The 17,921-nt window shown below is 39.1% G+C and overlaps 1 protein-coding gene and 1 pseudogene across 8 annotated transcripts in view; both read right to left on the bottom strand.

Annotated features, from left to right (window-relative positions):
* The window catches only part of OPCML (opioid binding protein/cell adhesion molecule like), a 1,112,106-nt gene that overhangs the window by 431,209 nt on the left and 662,976 nt on the right, over positions 1-17,921 (bottom strand). The gene's annotated exons all lie outside the window — the stretch shown is intronic.
* On the bottom strand, positions 16,524-17,322 carry LOC128588201 (40S ribosomal protein S3a-like; annotated as a pseudogene).

Below are 17,921 nucleotides of genomic sequence, written 5' to 3'. Positions count from 1 at the left end.
ATCTTAGGATTCCAGAGGCATCAGCAGTGATTTAGTCCAACTGATCTGCTAAACGGTTGTCTAGTCATTGGACAGGAAGTGATTGCTGGGAATTTGCCACATGCCAAGAACTGTGTGAAATGCCAGAGTTGGGGGACAAGGCTCCCAACACAGTCATCCTGCTCGATTTTGTAAATTTCTAGGAAGAAGGAGCTTTCTGTATCCAGTGCGCCTACTTGGGTCAGCTCTGCATATCTGAAGTATTGATTTAAGTGAGTCACTTAGCTCTCACTCACTCATCCTAAGTTTACCCCTTGAGCTCCACAAGGTTTAATTTTTCTAATTATGATATAAAGTTTCCCGGTATAAACAGTTTCATTGTCCTGCATGACACATGACTGGCAGAAAAGGTAGAACAGAATATATAAAGGTGTGCCACCATTGCCTGTAAAAACAGGACACGGTCTCTTTCTTAATGGCCAACAGATAATATGGGATGACTTCGAGAGCTGGATTATTTATTTCATCATCCTTAACTGTCCCTCAGGATCTGAGAGTCAGCTCAGAGGGGAAGGTCACTGATCCCTAGTGACCGGAAGCATTCTTATGGGCAGTTTATTTTTAAAAGAATAAAAACTAAGAGGGAGACATAGTTGGAGCCACAGATCTATGACTCTGCAATATCTTGTTAAAGGTTTTCTTTCTCTTTTATTAAAATGTTTCCTCTGCTAGACAGATGTCTATTCATTACATTAAAGGAGGTATTCGTATTACAGCACACTTGAACCTATAGTAAAATTTCTGCAGCACTCTTAAATTATGTTGATCCAAAAAAAAGAGTTAAAAAAAAAAAAGAATATACTAACTGTGCTTTGAATTTCTTTTGACAATAATGTAATTAACGATCTTCAAACATTTTGGTGACACACCTAAGATCCTTTCATGAAAATCAGCGAATTAGAGTAAGAGGCATACCTTCCCTTCAACCTTCCCTAGCATAAGACTCCAGAATCGTGCTAATTTGTGCATAGTTCTTTAGAATTAAAAACAACAAAAAAATCACATTTCTGAACCTGGACCTTATAGAATACAAGGGCCCTATTTTCTTTAGATTATAATAAATATTAGTGTTAGTGATTTTTTAATATTTATTTTTTCTGCTCTATGCATGGATCAGCATTCTGGGTCAGCATCTCTCAAGACTCCGGGAGGGAACCAGGAGAGAAAAGGCAAGAGTCAAAACTAGATCCTCACGAGTTCTTCACTCTCGTTCAGGAATCTCAAATACCACTAAAAATGCTGTTTTCTGGTCAGGTATCTAAGCCTGAAATGAAACTTTTGAAGTGCAGTCTTTAGAGGATTCTGTTCCTTTTCTTTCTCCCCTTTTAGGATTGATTTTTCTCTCTTCCTTTGTTGATGCTACTTCTTTGCTTGTTGCTGGGGATTTGTTAGAGCCACATCTGTACATGATTCCTTATTTATGTTTGTTTTGTACATAAGCACCAGACGCTTCCACTTCCAGTGTCCCAGTCAGTAAAGAGAGCTCTGTTGCGTTAGGACTATTGTTGCTCAGGCAGAATGAGGAGCTCAGCCTCCTCCTCCAACCCAAGGCGGTTCCATCAGAGACACAGGGCAACCAGCCATGTGGACACCAACCAGAGGGTCCAACAAGTATCTACCATGTGGAGAAGTAAAATGATCTAAGAAGCTCGGATTCCCTGTGCAAATCAGGAAGATTAACTACATTTTTAAAGTCAGCAGTAGGAGATAGAAAGAAAGTTTGCAAATACCCCTATCTGTGATAAAGAAGAAAGCACGGATTCCGGTGTCCCAGGAGAGCCTGCACTCAGATCTGTAACAAATTATAATGGATGTTACAGGAATGATATTTCCTTTAAGAATATCCTTTCTGTTGCGAACTAAGTTTCTACAATACTGGAAAGGTGATGGATTGAGAGTTTTCACTATGCCATATTATATATTCACATATGCCTGCCTTTCCACTCACCTTGGACAAGAGGAAAGTCAGTCCTTAAGACTTTATGAAGAGCTCATCATCAGCCTCTCTGCTTCATGAACATGTGCAGAATACTTGGCCTTTGCCTCAAATCTTGAGATCCCTGGATGAGCTTGAGCTCTGACCTCAGCATCTCCAAGGAGATAAGTGAAAGCTGAAAGCATCCCTCTCACATATCTATAATTTGTGTTAAGATCAGAAAAGGGGGAAATTGTGACTGAATGAGATTTGGATGGACCTCTGAGTTTTGTGAGTGTGACCTATGAAGCAGCCTCACACAAGACTTTTCCTGATCCAAGGTTATATGCTATAGTCAATAACATATGGGATGGATTTAGAATAGCCAAAGTCTTGCCCTTCTACTGCCATTTATCAGCTGTTTGATTTGGGCAAATCACTCCTTTATCTTTCCATTCCTTTATAATGCTAAGGATGGCACTTCTCTTTCCTTCTTTACAGAGATTTTGTGAAAAACAAATTAGATCATACCAACAGAAAAGCTTTATGAAGTTCTCTGCAAGGTGGGGCCTGTTGGTTGAATCTGGTGAAGGTAAATGACTGAGTCTTGGCTTCATACACAATCACAGCATCGGGCAACTGGTCCTGTTTGATGGGACCGCAGAGTGACGAGGACGAAAGGAGATAGGATCAGAACTTCTTAGGCTTCGGCGATGATCTACTAAAACATAGTTTGCCTGGGCTTAAATAATTGGCAATGGTCTTTTACTTGCAATGCATTGTCTTATGAATCTCAAAGTATAAGTACAACTTTCTTCATTTTATAGTAAAGAAGGCTGATGTGTGGAGAGGTTGAATAACCTGCTTGATCACATTATTGATTTTATTAGAAGAACTTAACATTTCAAAGGAAAGATTTCCTATGATCTGGCACTATCATAGAAAGATACCAACCTAGCTGGGTGTTGTGGGCACCTATAGTCCCAGATACTTGGGGGGCTGAGGCAAGAGAATGGCGCAAGCCCAAGAGGTTGAGGTTGCTGTGAGCTGTGACGCCATAGCACTCTACCAAGGGCAACATAGAAGACTCTGTCTCAAAAAAAAAACAAAAAAACTCAACCATCTATTCAGTTCACTCATTCACTTAACATATGTTATTGAGCACCAACTAGATGCCATGGCTTTTTTTTTTTTTTTTCCACCAAAGAGACACTAATGACTGAAACAGACAAAGCTTTTGCCTTCATGATGTTGCTCTTCTAGAGGAGGGGCTGACCATAAAAAAATAAACACCAGGCTGGGCTCTGTGGCTCACCACTGTAATCCCAGCACTCTGGGAGACCAAGGCAGGAGGATCACTTGAGGTCAAGTGTTTAAGACCAGCTTGAGCAAGACTGAGGCCCCATCTCTACCAAAAATAGAAAGATTAGTCTTGCAATGTGGTAGGTGCCTGTACTCTCAGCTCTCTGGAGACTGAGGCAGGAGGATAACTCGACCCCAGGAATTAGAGGTGGCTGTGAGCTAGGGTGAGGCCATGATACTCTAGCCCAGATGACAGCAAGAATCAGTTTGAAAAATAAAGAAAAAGTAAATAAACACCAAATTATGTATTCTGTCAAAAATTGGTAAGTGCTGTGAACAAAAATCCGGTGGAGTATAGGGGTCAGAGAAGGTCAGGATGGGTGAAGGTGCTATTATTATGTGATGAGACCACCTGCAGGCAGAGACCAGAAGGGAAGCAGGTATCGAGTCATGCAAGTATCTTGAGGACAGGATTCTTGGCAAAGGACCAATACGTATAAAGCAGATGCAAAGCCCTTCAGTAGGTCCCAGCAGGCATGTTCTGAGACCAGCCAGGGAGGCAGGGTGGGCAGGCATGGCCAGGCCAGCTGACTGGCCAAGTATAAACAGGTACAAATGAGCCACACACTGGGGAGATACTGTATCAGTTCTTGGCTGTGGTACAGACAAATTTTGCTCTGAATTACTGTGAACTGCTTCATGGACCTCTGAAGCTCTTTCCTGTTGCACTAGAGCAGGTGAAGTATCAACTCTTTCTATCCTAACAATCTGAACCTCTGTATGTCAGAAATTTCCCTAAATACCTTTATCTCTAGACAGTCAAAATAGGGAAGACAAACTTCTGTCCCAGAGAGAAAGGTCACACTGAAGTGTGTGCATTTTATACAAAATCCTGCATTTAACCCTTCCTCTCAGCAACATAACCTGCCAAGGAGGCAACCCATTACTAAGGAAAGAACCCATGGGAAATCTCCTTCCCCCACCAGGATTTACATTCCACAGAAGGGAAATAAGCCCTCTTTACCCTCACTGGTTATGGGTGACTGTCCTTACTTCATCCCAGAGCACCAATCAGGTGCCACGTAACATGTTCCCCAGCCATCCTGAGAAATTAAATCAGTCCCTTTTTGCCCATTAAAAGGCTCATAAACATTTGCAGCATCAAATTAGTGCTGGTAGATTTCTCCAACTTGGAACACGTTAAAATGCACAGTTGGGTAAGAAGAATCAATTAGGACCAGACAGGGTGTTGGAAGGGAAACAATTTGTCTATCTGATGATTCTACACTGTGGAAAGGGTATGTGTGTGTGCACGCACATGTGTTTACATGTCAGTTCAGATTTAAAATCACTCATGTGTATAGTTTGTGTAATTCAATCCATGATTGGAGCAGAAACGACCCAGAGTGAAAGGTTATTGTTTGAAGAGTCAGAGAAGGCTTGTGTTTACAACTTTGTAATTTGTAATTAAGCTTATTGTAGCATTCCCACCTCATAAACCTCGGTCAACTGAGTTTAAATTTAGATGGGAAACTAGCAATTATTAAGCAAATAGACTAGGCATCCAATAATCATAATCCAGCTAAAAAGACCAAATCTGGCTAGTTGCCTTGTCTTCCAAATTCATCAGACGATTGACAGTTTTCCAACATCATTTTCTGCCTTTAAAATCCTTTCTACATAAAGGCTAAAAAATGGTAAAATATTAATAATAATAGAGAATAGAGGTTATTAACTTGGGGTACGTGGGCCCTGCAAAGGGTCTGTGAACGAGAATTAAGAGAGGTCCACCAACTTCAATGTGAAGGAAAATGGCACCTTTATTTTCACTAAACTGTCATGGAAATGTAGCAGATCGTCTATGTGTGAATTTAGACAACTATCCCCAGTAGTGTCAGGAGTGCCTGCGACTTTAACACCCAGAGAAATCACAGTTATTTTTATATCCTATCACACATGGTGCCAATATCTTGAAATACCCTTTTCACTCAACACTTCTGCAAATTTATGTGAGTTGGTAGACTCAGTGCTAGATTTGAACTTAATGCATTAATCATGAGGCACACACTACATCACAATTTTTTAAATATTTTGATAGCTGCATTTTAATAAATTAATTTCTTTTGTAATCCTATCTACATGTCAAAGGGGTCTAGAGTTCTAAAATATGAAGAACCCGAGGTCTGTAGGGACAAAGGGTTGCAATTCTAAGGGGCTATACTGGAGGGTCCAGTGTGGGTCAGGCGCTGACTCTACGCAGCTCTTCCAAATTGACTTCTCCTGCTCTGCTCTTCACCATACCTGGAACTCTACCAGTGGAAGACCTGACTTGGGGAATGGTATTTCTTCCCTACACATAACTAACAACACACAGGAAATCAATCTATAGCCTAAAGAGTACAATTGGCAATAAAGTGGTTATTATTCCAAGCACTCAGCTAAATTCTTTACTTAAAATCTCGTTCATCTTCAAAAGCCCATGACAAGATAGTATTACTTTTCCCATTTTTTAGGTGAGAAAACTGAGATACAGGAAGGTTAAGTGCCTTTCCCAGCAGCACTCAGCTACATCCTTTCTGAACCAAAGTTTTAATCACTTTACATGCTGGGAGTTATTTTTATGGAATGCTCTTTCATATTAGATAACAAGATAAGAGGGGAAAAATGGGGAAAAGGTATTTGACTAGAGAGGGAGTTCAGTTTGTGTTACCCTAAAATGCACCTCCGAAGCACGTTGATTATTTTAAGCTAAAAGCACTTGAAAAACAGCAAGTGAAACAAGAGCATTTTGACTTCTCTTTTTCTTCCTGAAAGCAGGGATGAAACTCCCAAGAGAAAGATAACCTCTCAATACCAGGGGGAAAGAAAGACACTTACCAGCAGTGACAGAGAGTTGAAGCCGAGAGCAATCTGTACAAACAGACCTTGTTAAAATCACTTTTATCATCCTTTCGTCTTCCCATATATATTTTTTAGTTACTTTTTCACAATTTCCTTTCTTTGCTCAACCCAGTATATACTTATTTAGAACCTGTCAATTCTTTGGGTCTACATTTTCTTATGAGGGCACTCACATATAATTAAAACTTACTGCATAAAACTTTTAAGCTTTCCTCCCATTCAGCTATCTTAGGTCAGCCCCAGGTGGAAAACTGGAGAGGGCAGAGAAAGAAGTTTACCTCCATTATAACAGCCGTTTTCAAAGTGTGATCTGCAAATCCCTGGGTGTCTCTAATACTTTTCAGACGGTAACTGTCCTCACAATAATTCTAAGACATTATTTGCTTTTTTCATTATAGAACCTTTTTAAGTTGCCCACCCAAGGGACTATAACAAGCTGGTCAACATACAAAGGCAGTCAACCTAAGGAACGAGGCCTAGTGTACTGATATATACATGAGGTTCATGTCTGGTGTATGAAAAGTAGGTCAACTTAGGCAGATGGTCAACGCAGGGAAGTTCTACTGTATGGCGGCTGGGGTCAGGCACAGTGGCCAAGGTGCATGTTTGAGCTCACAGGTTTAAGACCAACCTGAGCAACAGTGAGACCTCCATCTCTAAAAATAGCTGGGACCTGTAGTCCCAGCTAATCTGGAGGTTGAGGTAAGAGGATCACTTGAACCCAGGAGTTTGAGGTTGCTGCAAGCTAAGATACCACAGCACTCTACTGAGGGTGACCAAGTGAGACTCTGTCTCCAAAAAAAAAAAAAAAAAAAAGTATGGTGACTGTCTACAAAGAGGGTTGGCAAGGCCTGCCACTTGTTTTTATATGGTCCTTGAACTTGATTTATTTTTCTTTTTACATTTTTAAAACCTTGTTAAAAAAAAAATAAAAAGAATATGTGGCAGATACCTTATGTAGGGAGCAAGGTCTAAAATATTTACTTTCTGGCTCTTATAGAAAAGTTTGCCAGTGGGAGAAAAGCAATCATGTGAGCATTTGAATTGTGAGCAGAAATATCTGCATTTTTCACGAAACACTTCTTTTCCCTGAATGAGCTTGAATGAAATTATACTTATTCAGAATTGGTGTCTCATAGACATTTACTCAAAAATGAATGAAGTGTCACTTCAAGGAAAACAATTGATAGTATTTATTGCCAGTGATAAAATTTGAGCTTTCATGGGGAAAATAAGAATTTCGGAAAACCTGAATTTGTCACTATGAGCTTGACACCCTCTCAATATTTAAAGACGTTTCTGATGAGATTAGTGCTATCATTAATCAGTTTTATTTTTTATATTATATAATAAAATGTGTCGATATTTGCAGGATCTGCATCACTCTTTAAATCATTTTTTTTCCCCCTAAATGACCACTGTGCAATTTTACAAAACTGAACCTGGTAAAACATCCCTTCAAAGTGCAAAAGTGCAAGACAGATCAGTGGATGGATATTAACATAAAATTTACATGACATAAAATCCATCCTTTCAACACGTACTATTCGATGTATTTTAGTATTTTTTGTATAGAATTGGGTTACAATCACTACAATCTTATTTTAGCCTTTCACCCCACAAAGAAACCTCTTGCTCATTTATGATGACTCCCCATTCCCACCATAAAGTCACTGCTATGGTTTGAATATTTGTCCCCTCCTAATCTCATATTGCAATTTGATCCAAGATATTGGAGGTGGGACTTAGAGGGAGGTGTTGGGACATGGAGGCAGAGCCTTCCTAACTGGCTTGGTGCCATCTTCATGGTAGTGAGTGAATTCTCACTCTATTATATGAGTGATCTGATTGTTATGAACAGACTAACACCTCCTCCCTATGATCTGTCTCACTGCCTGCCTCACTCTCTGACAAGCCAGCAACCTTTCTCCCTCCACCATGATTGGAAGCTGCCAGGAGTCCTAGTCAGAAGCTCTATGGGTGCCATGCTTTTAATACAGGCTGCAGAACTGTGGGCCACATATATCCCTCTATTCTTTATAAATTACCTAGCCTCTGGTATTCCTTTATACTGTAGCAGTTCTCAACCTGTGGGTCACGACTCACAGGAACTGTATTAAAGGGTCACGGCATTAGGAAGGGTGAGAGCCACGGCTTTATAGCTATTCAAAACACACTAAGGCAGCCACTAATACACTTACTGTCTTTGTAGATTTGCCTTTCCTGGATATTTCCATAAATAAAAGCATAAAGTATGTATTCCTTTGGGACTGACTTCTTCCTTTTATAATATTTCCAAGTTCACTCATGTTGTAACATGTATCACCACTCCATTCCTTTTTATTGTCTATATGGAATATAAAATACCAAACAAAATTTTTCCTCCTCACATTTCAATATTTTTGGCCACCAAAATGTGTAGGAGGTTCCCTCCATACTTCAGGGAATTCTCCAGGTGACAGTTAAATTCTGTTGATTGTGTTAAATTGTGTCCTACAATTTAACTCAATTCTGACATTACCTACCTGAAGTTAGCCTCAGATCCAACAGGGTAAGGAGTCAATCCCAAAGACTGCCTTGCACTTCCAATGCCAATCTCAAGGCCAGGTTTTTCGGTCTGACAGATGAGTTACAAATTGGGAGTTCCTACAATCCCTTTGGGGGAAATTTTCTGGAACAGCTCACAGAACTCAAGGAAACACTTTATTTACTATTGCTGATTTAGTACAAGGGATCTTTTAAAGGGTACAAATGAACAGGCAGACAAAGAGTTATAGAGGTGTAGAAGGGTGAGGTTTAGAAGACTCCTGAGTGCAGGGAGTACATCCCAGTGCAGTTAAGTACATCCCTGGCACCTGCACTAGAAAGTTCTCAGAACCCAATCCTTTTAAGTTTTCATGAAGGCTTCATTGCACAAGCATGATTGATAAATCACTGGCCCTTGATGACCAACACAACCTTCAGCCTCTCTCCCCTCCCCAGAAGGTGGGGGTTGGAAATGAAAGTTCCAACTCTCTAATCACAGTTTGATTTGTATGACAACCAGCCCCTATCCTGAGGCTATCTATCCCCTATCCTAAGGCTATCCAGCCCCTATCCTAAGGCTATGCCACCTTATGAACATACAAAAAAAGATACTTATCACAGAAGGGATCCCAGACATTTTAGGAGATGTTTACAAGGAAACAGGGGGAAGATTAAACATTTATTTTCTATTATAAATGCCCATATCACATTGTCAAATTGTATTCTATCATATGCATATACCGCGTTTTGTTTCATTTATCCTTTCACTGGGTGATGGACATGTGGGGTGCTTCCACTTTGGAGCTGTTATGAGCAATGCTCCTATGAACACTTGCACATAAGTCTTTGTGTGGACATATGATTTCATTTCTTCTGTGTGAATACATAAGAGCAGAACTGCTGGGCTATGAGACAACTTCACATTTAACATTTTAGCCATTTGAGTGACCTACCATGGAAACTCATGCATGTGGCTAAATCCTTCAGCCCTGGTCCAGCAGCCTTCACATGTCTACAGCCCCAGCCCACATCCTAAGTGCAACTTCATCCAAGTTCCTGAGTGAAAACCCCTTTTGTAAACTTAATTAAAGAGTCACAAGGTGGGTACTGTGGTAGGGACCTGAATCTGCAAAGGTATAAACATAGTTAGAAATATACATAACTAGATACTGTTTCCTAGTTTGCTTTCCTATAATTGCTTACTACTCAGGAGTCATATAGCTGATGTCATAAAGACTTTGAGCTTTCTTCATTGCTCCATGCATATCATCACCCTTGTGAAATCTAAGGCTAGTTTTTGAGATGTTTTCCAGAACCTGCATTCCCATGGACCCGGTGACCCACCCAGACCAGTGGTCCATACCAAGAAGCTGACTCAATTGGTGTTGCAACCCCTGTGTAGGAAGTAACTCAGCACCAGGAGACAATTTCTACACTCTTATGGTTCCTCCCTGAATCCAGCCAGTCAGCAGATCTAATTGCTTATTCCTTTGCTAAACTATCTTTAGAAACTTTTCCTCCCAATATCTTGGAGACATGGATTTGAGAAATTCCTTCTGTTCCCTTACATGATGTCACTCTCCACTGTAACTCCCGCTGTCTCCATGTATTGATTTCCTCTTGAGAAGGAGGCAATGAACCTGGCTGGGCTGTAACAAGAGCCAGAGCCACCTACCTAATCCACTCTGGATTCCTGAGGTTCAGAAATTATAAGACAGTAAATGTTCTCATTATGTTTTGTATTTTGGAGAGAAGTGTTATGCCACAAAAGATGACTAGTTCAGTTACCTTCTCAGATTTTCCTCAGCCTGGATGCCTTTGCTCATAAGAGTGACTTTAAGATCCTTAAGTGTGTTTTTAAAAAGTGTATTTCTTCTCTTTGGTGGTCAGTTGGTATAATTTTTAATGGAAGATAATGTAAAAGGCACAGATATAAAGGATTTCACTGTAGATTCCATTTTAGAATTGGACATGTCTCCTCTAAAGAGGAATGCTTTGACTATGATGAGACTCCTGAAAGCCAATACAACAGACCCAACAGTCGACCTCTTTGAACCAGAACTCCAAGGAAAAGAGCAAATAAAATCTGCTTCATGAATAATGTTACTAGATCAGTAGATTAGAAAATAAAAACTAGATCTCAATCTCTGCAAACTATGATGAAAATTTAATCAATAAATTAATTTAAATAATTATGAATTATTTTTTAAAAAGAAATTTTAAAAATATTAAACACAGGAAAGTGGTAAGATGGTATATCAAATAATACGTCCATGGGATATTATGGAAATGAAAAATTTTTTCAGAAATAGCTAAATATGTTTTTTAAATGACTGTACCTTAATACATTCACATCACCAGTGAGTGAGGGTTCAGTTTGCCCACATCCTTCCCAGCTCTTATTATCTTACATTATTCTAAGGGCTGTAGAGTAGTAGCTCATAGAGATTTTGATTTGCAGTTCCCTAGTGACTAATGATATTGGTTCCTCATGTGTTTATAGGTCATTTGTATATGTTGCGTAGAAAAACGTCTATTTAAATTCTTCATATAGTTTTTCTTTTTTTAAACAGAGTTTCACTTTGTCGACCTTGTTTGAGTGCCATGGCGTCCTAGATCATAGCAACCTCAAACTCTTGGGCACAAGTGATTCTCTTGCCTCAGCCTCCCAAGTAGCTGGGACTAAAGATGCCTGCCACAATACCCAGCTATTTTTTAGAGACGGGAATCTTGCTCTGGCTCAAGCTGGTCTTGAACCTGTGAGCTGAGGAAATCTACCCACCTCTGCCTCCTGTAGTACTAGGATTACAGGTGTTTGCCACTGTGCCCAGATAGTTTTTCAAACTTTTTAGTACATTGGAATCTCCATAGTGGACCACCTCCCTACATTGACCACCTCCTTAACGTGACCTAATTTTCATAGATCAGACATGCACCACATGTACGTATCAGTATACTAGACCTAGTTCCTTACATTGACCACCTCTGTATGTTGTCCAGTCTGTTATAGTCCCTTGGGTGGTCAACTTACAGAGGTTCTACTGTATTTTGAAGTATTTATAGACTCACAATAATTTCCAAAGATAGGACAGAAAAGATAAGTGGGCTTTAATGTAAGAGAATCAAAAATTTAGCTGGTATGTTTCAGATTTCATATTATAACTACCCTTTAACAAATATTACTTGTTGAGTTTTGGTATCAAAACTTTGAGTGTCAAAGAAGAACATCTATATTAGAAGTCAATTAAACTATTCCCCTTCTCAACTACAATATGTGTGAGGCCAGATTTTCTTTGCATACTTTAAACAAATCATGTATACCCATGATTAAATATAGATGCTGGTATAAAATGTAGCTGAGCTGTGTGCTAAGAAATTTGCAAAAATGTATAGCTATTTTTAAAAATATGTATTATCTATGTGAACGTGTAATGGGATTTGTATTGTTATTTTAAATCAATGGAAAAATTTTAAATTTTTCAGTTTTGATTGGTGATACAGAAGTATTGCTAGATAATAACCCACATGAATTAACGTTCTTGATATCTTCAATGATTTTAAGGCACGTACAGCGTGAGAATTGCTGATCTAAGTCCTACCCTAGTAAGACAAATGTAGGTGAACACAGGACCCCTGAGGAGATGAGGACAGTGTGGCCTTCCATAGACGGGTGGAGGTTGCCTAAAGGGAGACAACATACTGGGGGGAGGACTCTGAAGACAGAAGCCCCAGGTTTTTTCATATTTACATACATGTACACACATGCAAAACGTTATTCATTTGATAAAAAGTAGGAAGGAAGAGAGTGGAAGGCCTAACTTTCTAAATGCAGTATTGTCCACATTATGAAAACTCAAATCCAGAGCCTGCCTGTGTATAACACTCAAGCTCAGGGGTCATGGCCTTGGTCATCCCTCCCAACTTGGTCAAGTCCCCAGCTTTCCTCCTCTTTTCCAAGCCACTAGGCCTTCTTCCTCTTCCCTTGAAATGCTATCACAGCCTCCTTCCATCTGGCTATAGGAGCACACACCCTCCCGCCTTGTTTTTGCCCAAAAAAAGCCCAGTTGCTCTTTGAAATGATAGTTTTATTGTTAAACACTGATGGAAGAGAAGGAAGAGCCAAAGGAATGACCCATGGGGAGAGGCCATGAGACACCCAACCCCAGAAAGATTCTCCCTCTCCCCAACAGTAGGGAAGAAAGCAGAAATACAAATCAAAGTCCTGGCTATCAGCAGCATTCAAATTTCAGAGTCTCATTTTCTCATGTATGACATGAAGTTTTCAAATTCTTCTCCTATTATTTGAGGAAATGCACATGCAACTGTTTTTAAACACAAAACTCTACCAATGTAAGTTATTGTTAATAAATCTAAAAGCATATTCTCAAACGTAATTCAATGGGTCCTTGTAAGTATTTCATAAACGAATACAAACGTATGTGAGTATGGGATGGTCCTACATAGAAATGCAATCTTTCAGGAGTATTGCTTCCTAGCCCATATATAAACAAACTCGGAAATCAGAAAAGCATTGTGTATCCTAGTCATTCTCTGATCCAAGGAGACTTCATTTTGATTAATTTAAATACTGAATATGTTTCTCTCCCACCTTTAGGGGGCTGCATTTCTTTGTGAAGTATTTTACTTCCTTCATTTCATTTCAGAATTTGCTTGGCCTCACAACAACAACAAAAATACAAGAAATAGAATGGGTACAGGCCATTGCACTAATGTACACAGCTATGATTTAACAATAAAAAAAAAAAAAGAAAAAAAATACAAGAAATAAAGCCGCTGCAATTTTTGTCATTTAAAATAATAGTGATGATGATAATGATACACAAGAGGAACAGCCAACTCAAGGAAAGAGTGGACCATGCAAATAAATTGCATCCACTAAACAACAAGTATCCCTTGATTGCTAGGCCGAGTTTCACTACAAGCTCCTTGGAAAAGCATAAGGATGAGGTGACAAGTTTTCAGAGGTGCAGGTCCTCAAGGGAAAATGTTAGGCCACTAAGCTTTAAATGTGAGTCACTGTATTTGAAGGAAATATTCAACTTATTCCAATTGCCTGGACCTTGCAAAGGAAAAGAATTGATTCTAAGTTCACTGGGTCCCAAACCACATACAGCTGTATAGATTAAATTTTATGTCCTGAAATGTATTCTGTAATAATGAGGAAACTTGCAGGGAGTTAGGAGATGAGAGAAATCTTCTATGTCCAAGAAATCCTCTAGACCAACATCTGTATTCTGCAGAGGTGATGGACCAGGTCCAGGAGGAGTCAGAGTTTAGTCATTAGAGCCTCCTCCTACTTTGCCAGACAAAACTTTCTGGTAAAAACACATGAAATTTGAATGTCAAAAGTCATCAATAGGCTAACAATTTGTAAGAGGCAAATGAGAGCACACAATAAAAATATTATGATATTCCTAATTACACTTTAGATTTCAGGGACAACTTTTAATGTTCTATATTTCCAGTATTTCATATGGTCTTAATTTTGTAAACATCCATTTCCAGCATTTTTCATCTGTATTACAGCCTCAGTTATACATAAATATGAGATCTCAGCTTCCTGACACGATCCCTTTTAGATTCTGTCTTTCATTCAATTACAAAAAGGAAAACGCAAGAAGCATTCAAATAATTATATGCACACTATTGCTATACAAATATCTACGCATGCGGTTGAAACTAGACCATTGGCTGACAAGACACCACTTCAGAAGAACCCTGGAAATGTTAACACACCAGGAAAATCTGAACTTGGAGTATGCAGAACAGTTTAGAGGAGTCAGATATAATTATGTAAGTAAATATTTCTAAAAAGTTGAACGTGTGGAATCCAAAGATACCTTCCCAGGATTGTCTGTTGATGACACTCTATTTCAGAGACCTTAATAACCTGCAGAGGGTCACAGACTTCTCACGTGCCTGAGCCTGACACAGAGCGCAGGCCTAGAGGGCCCTTTTTTTTTTTAAATTGAGTTATACTAAATGTCCACAGATTCATGCTTCCCTTGCCTTATTCCATAACTGATTTTTAAATGGAACAACACTTGACATGACTTTTTTAAAAGGGTGTTCTTAAGTCATTCTATAGAGGGAAAATATGATAACCTTATTAAATTACCTGCCCTTGTAGACTGGGTAATGTAACAGGCCTGTCCCCTGAAGGCCTGTATTGAGACAAGATGCATATGAAAAGCCGGGCAATCTATTGTGTCCTGGCTTCAAGGTGAGCGTGATAAAAAGGAAAACTTTCCCTTTCAAAGCCCCATAGAAGAAAACTCATTCAAACTAAAGAGGCTGAAGCCATGGAAGATGCAAGGTTCAAAGATACACTTTTTGTTTGTTTCCAGGGTTAATTTTAACAAAAAAGCAGTTTGAACTCTTGGGGACATTGGAAGACTTGGGATTCATGCCGTTGTACCTAATGTTTAACTGTTACTGTCTCACATAAAAGGTTTCATAAGCATTACCTCAATCAACTCTGAAATTTGACTGATAAAATGTTATCCCCTAACAAAAGCCATTCAATAAATACTTGTTTACTTCTTTGAAATAATATGCATAATTTCATTTCTTTGCATGATAGGAAAAAAAGCCAAAGGCAGTTGGAAAAAGTGCAACTAATATGTTGTACCAGGTGATACAGTGCACAAGGCTACGATGTGCCAGGAATTTTTGCAGACAGTTTTATTTGTGCTATCTCATTTAATCCTGACGACATTCTCCTAGCGTCAGTATTTCCATTCACCTTTTTACAGATAAAAAAAATCAAAGCTTAAGATGTTAAATAACCTGTGTCATTTATTTAAGTTAAATTTAACAGTTTCTAAACATCAGGCCCATAGGATGTCTTACCACAAAGCTTTTACATGAGGAAATGGATTCTAATATAAAGACAATTATCTTTAGGGCCAGATCTTTGCTTTCAAAGCTGTGCTTCTCCATTAACTAGCTAAGGGATGCCACCAGGTCAGTTACTTTTAAATCTATTTCCCCAGCTGAAAACTAGGAAAATAATAACTCTTATGTGATAAGGTTGTATTGAATATTCAAAATAATTACATACTTATGAACAGGTATATGCGTATGAATACAAACATAAAAATACCCACACATGCGTTCAAACGTATGTATGCATCCCTGTGTATCACGGTAGCAGACACCAAGCAGAAGATCCATTAATTAAGATTGTTTCATTAATTTTGCTCTCCCCTTAAGCCACTCCCAGCGGATAATAGTACCTGTTTCACCTTCTTATTGTCCTTTAAATCACTTCTTCAAGTTAAATTATATTAACCTGAATATATTTTTATCCTGGATTAGCAAATCTTTTCAATTGATTATGTTTACCAGCTTCGAAACATTGATTGATGTTTTTTACAGTAAAAGCAAGGCAGCAAAGAAACCAGAAAGATCCTATTTTTAAATAGCTGGCAAGGGGGCCTTGTGATTGCAGAGAAAAAAGTACCATGCCTTTTATCTTTTCCCATATATTAATTATTACTTTTAATAATTAGTATCTTTCCCAAGCACCCAAGTGATTTTTGTCAGTTCTCCGTGTAAGCTGTTTGGTTATATTTGCATCACAGATGGAAACCAAGGTTTGGGTAATCCAGGCTCATCATCTGCTTCCAGGTTGGCTTTGTTTTGAAACATCCTAATGGAGAGTGTCTGGATTTCCTAGCAATGGAAGTAGTGTAACAATCCCTGTGGAATGACATGGGCAGAGCTGGGTAGGCTCATATGGACTATCTCATCTCTTTCTTTTTTTTTTTTTTCCACAAATAGGATTCTTTATTTGTCATTATTTAAAGTCTGAATTTTAGATAGATTCTTGGACTCGTGGTTCATATCCATCAGCTTGTTCAACTGTAGCACCTGTCTCGTCCCCAGAAGCTTTTCCAGAGCTACAACCTTCACCATGAAGCTCCATGAGTTTTTCCAATTCAAACTTGGGTTTCTTCAGCGTTTTTACTTTTCTAACAAAGACATCATGGAGAGGATGAATAGATTGGCATACCTTTTCTATGTCTTTTCCAATGCTATCTAGAATCAATTTATTGACAACTTCTTTTAAGTCATTGGTCTGCACCTCTCTGGTCATGATTTCCATCATTTTCTTCTGGATTTTTCTTCTTCCATCATTTCTTATACCCTGTTGGTGCTGGGTATAAGAGGTCTTCCGTATCTGATTGTTGCATTAGTAAAATCAACACAGAACAGACGAAGCAAATAACCATCAGTAGTCTTAACATCAACATGAACTTCAATCATGGTCTGCCATTTTTTAACCATAGAACACATTTTGTCACGGGTAAGATCCATGCCATGGAAGATAGTCAGGCAGTTTTTGCCCTGAACATCTTCAGCAATCAGCTTGAATTTTCTAAATGCAACTTCATCATTCTGCAGATCAGCAAGACTCACTTCAAACACACGACCTTTGAGGCCATCAGATGCAATTTTGGTTCGTTGGGTCCTGGTGACTAGTGTTTTCCCAATATTCCTTATATTGAACATAGCAGGTGCCTTCACATCATACCAATCTTAGAAAATGGATCAACCACTTTCTTCTTGGCCCCCTTTTTGCCACCTTTCGTAAGGCGCTTGCCGACCACCATGACGATGCTCAGTGAGCCAAAAGCTCATCTCTTTCATTTATAAGCAAACACAGAGAGGAAGAGAGGTGCAGTGGCATCACATAGGTCAAACTACTATTTGGGACAAATAATAAATGCAGGTGTAAACAAGCACCCAGTTCAGGGCTCTTGCTCATGTCCCAGCTAGGACAGAGGTGGTGAAGAAAGACAGCCGCTGGGGAGAATACTGTGGACACGGCCATCCTATAACTTCAAAGCATGTTAATAAGATTTTAATGGGCCTGTCTCCTGGACGATGCTAACCTTCTCGCCTTATCCCTGGGAGTAACAGAAAAAAAAAAAGCCTTGGCAGCTAAACCCTTCCCTAAAGCTTTTTTCTTTGGCTTAAAATATTTTAAATCCTTAGACATAAGTGAGACCTAAAGTTTCCAGGCTATTCTCTCATAAAAGCAGATTATAACTTATAAAGCTAACCCTTTATGCAAAACCTTATCTTGCATGGCTGCACTCAGATAGCTCTTTGAGGTTAAGAAAATATTTTCTCTATCCAAGCTATTCATCTTACTACTTTTCAGATGACTCCCTGAAAACCTCCTGTGCCCTTCTGGGAAGGGTGGGGT

Source organism: Nycticebus coucang, chromosome 6 (assembly GCF_027406575.1).
Source record: "Nycticebus coucang isolate mNycCou1 chromosome 6, mNycCou1.pri, whole genome shotgun sequence".
Taxonomy (NCBI): domain Eukaryota; kingdom Metazoa; phylum Chordata; class Mammalia; order Primates; family Lorisidae; genus Nycticebus; species Nycticebus coucang.
Note: the sequence above shows the minus strand (reverse complement) of the source record. Positions and strands in the feature narration are given on the sequence as shown.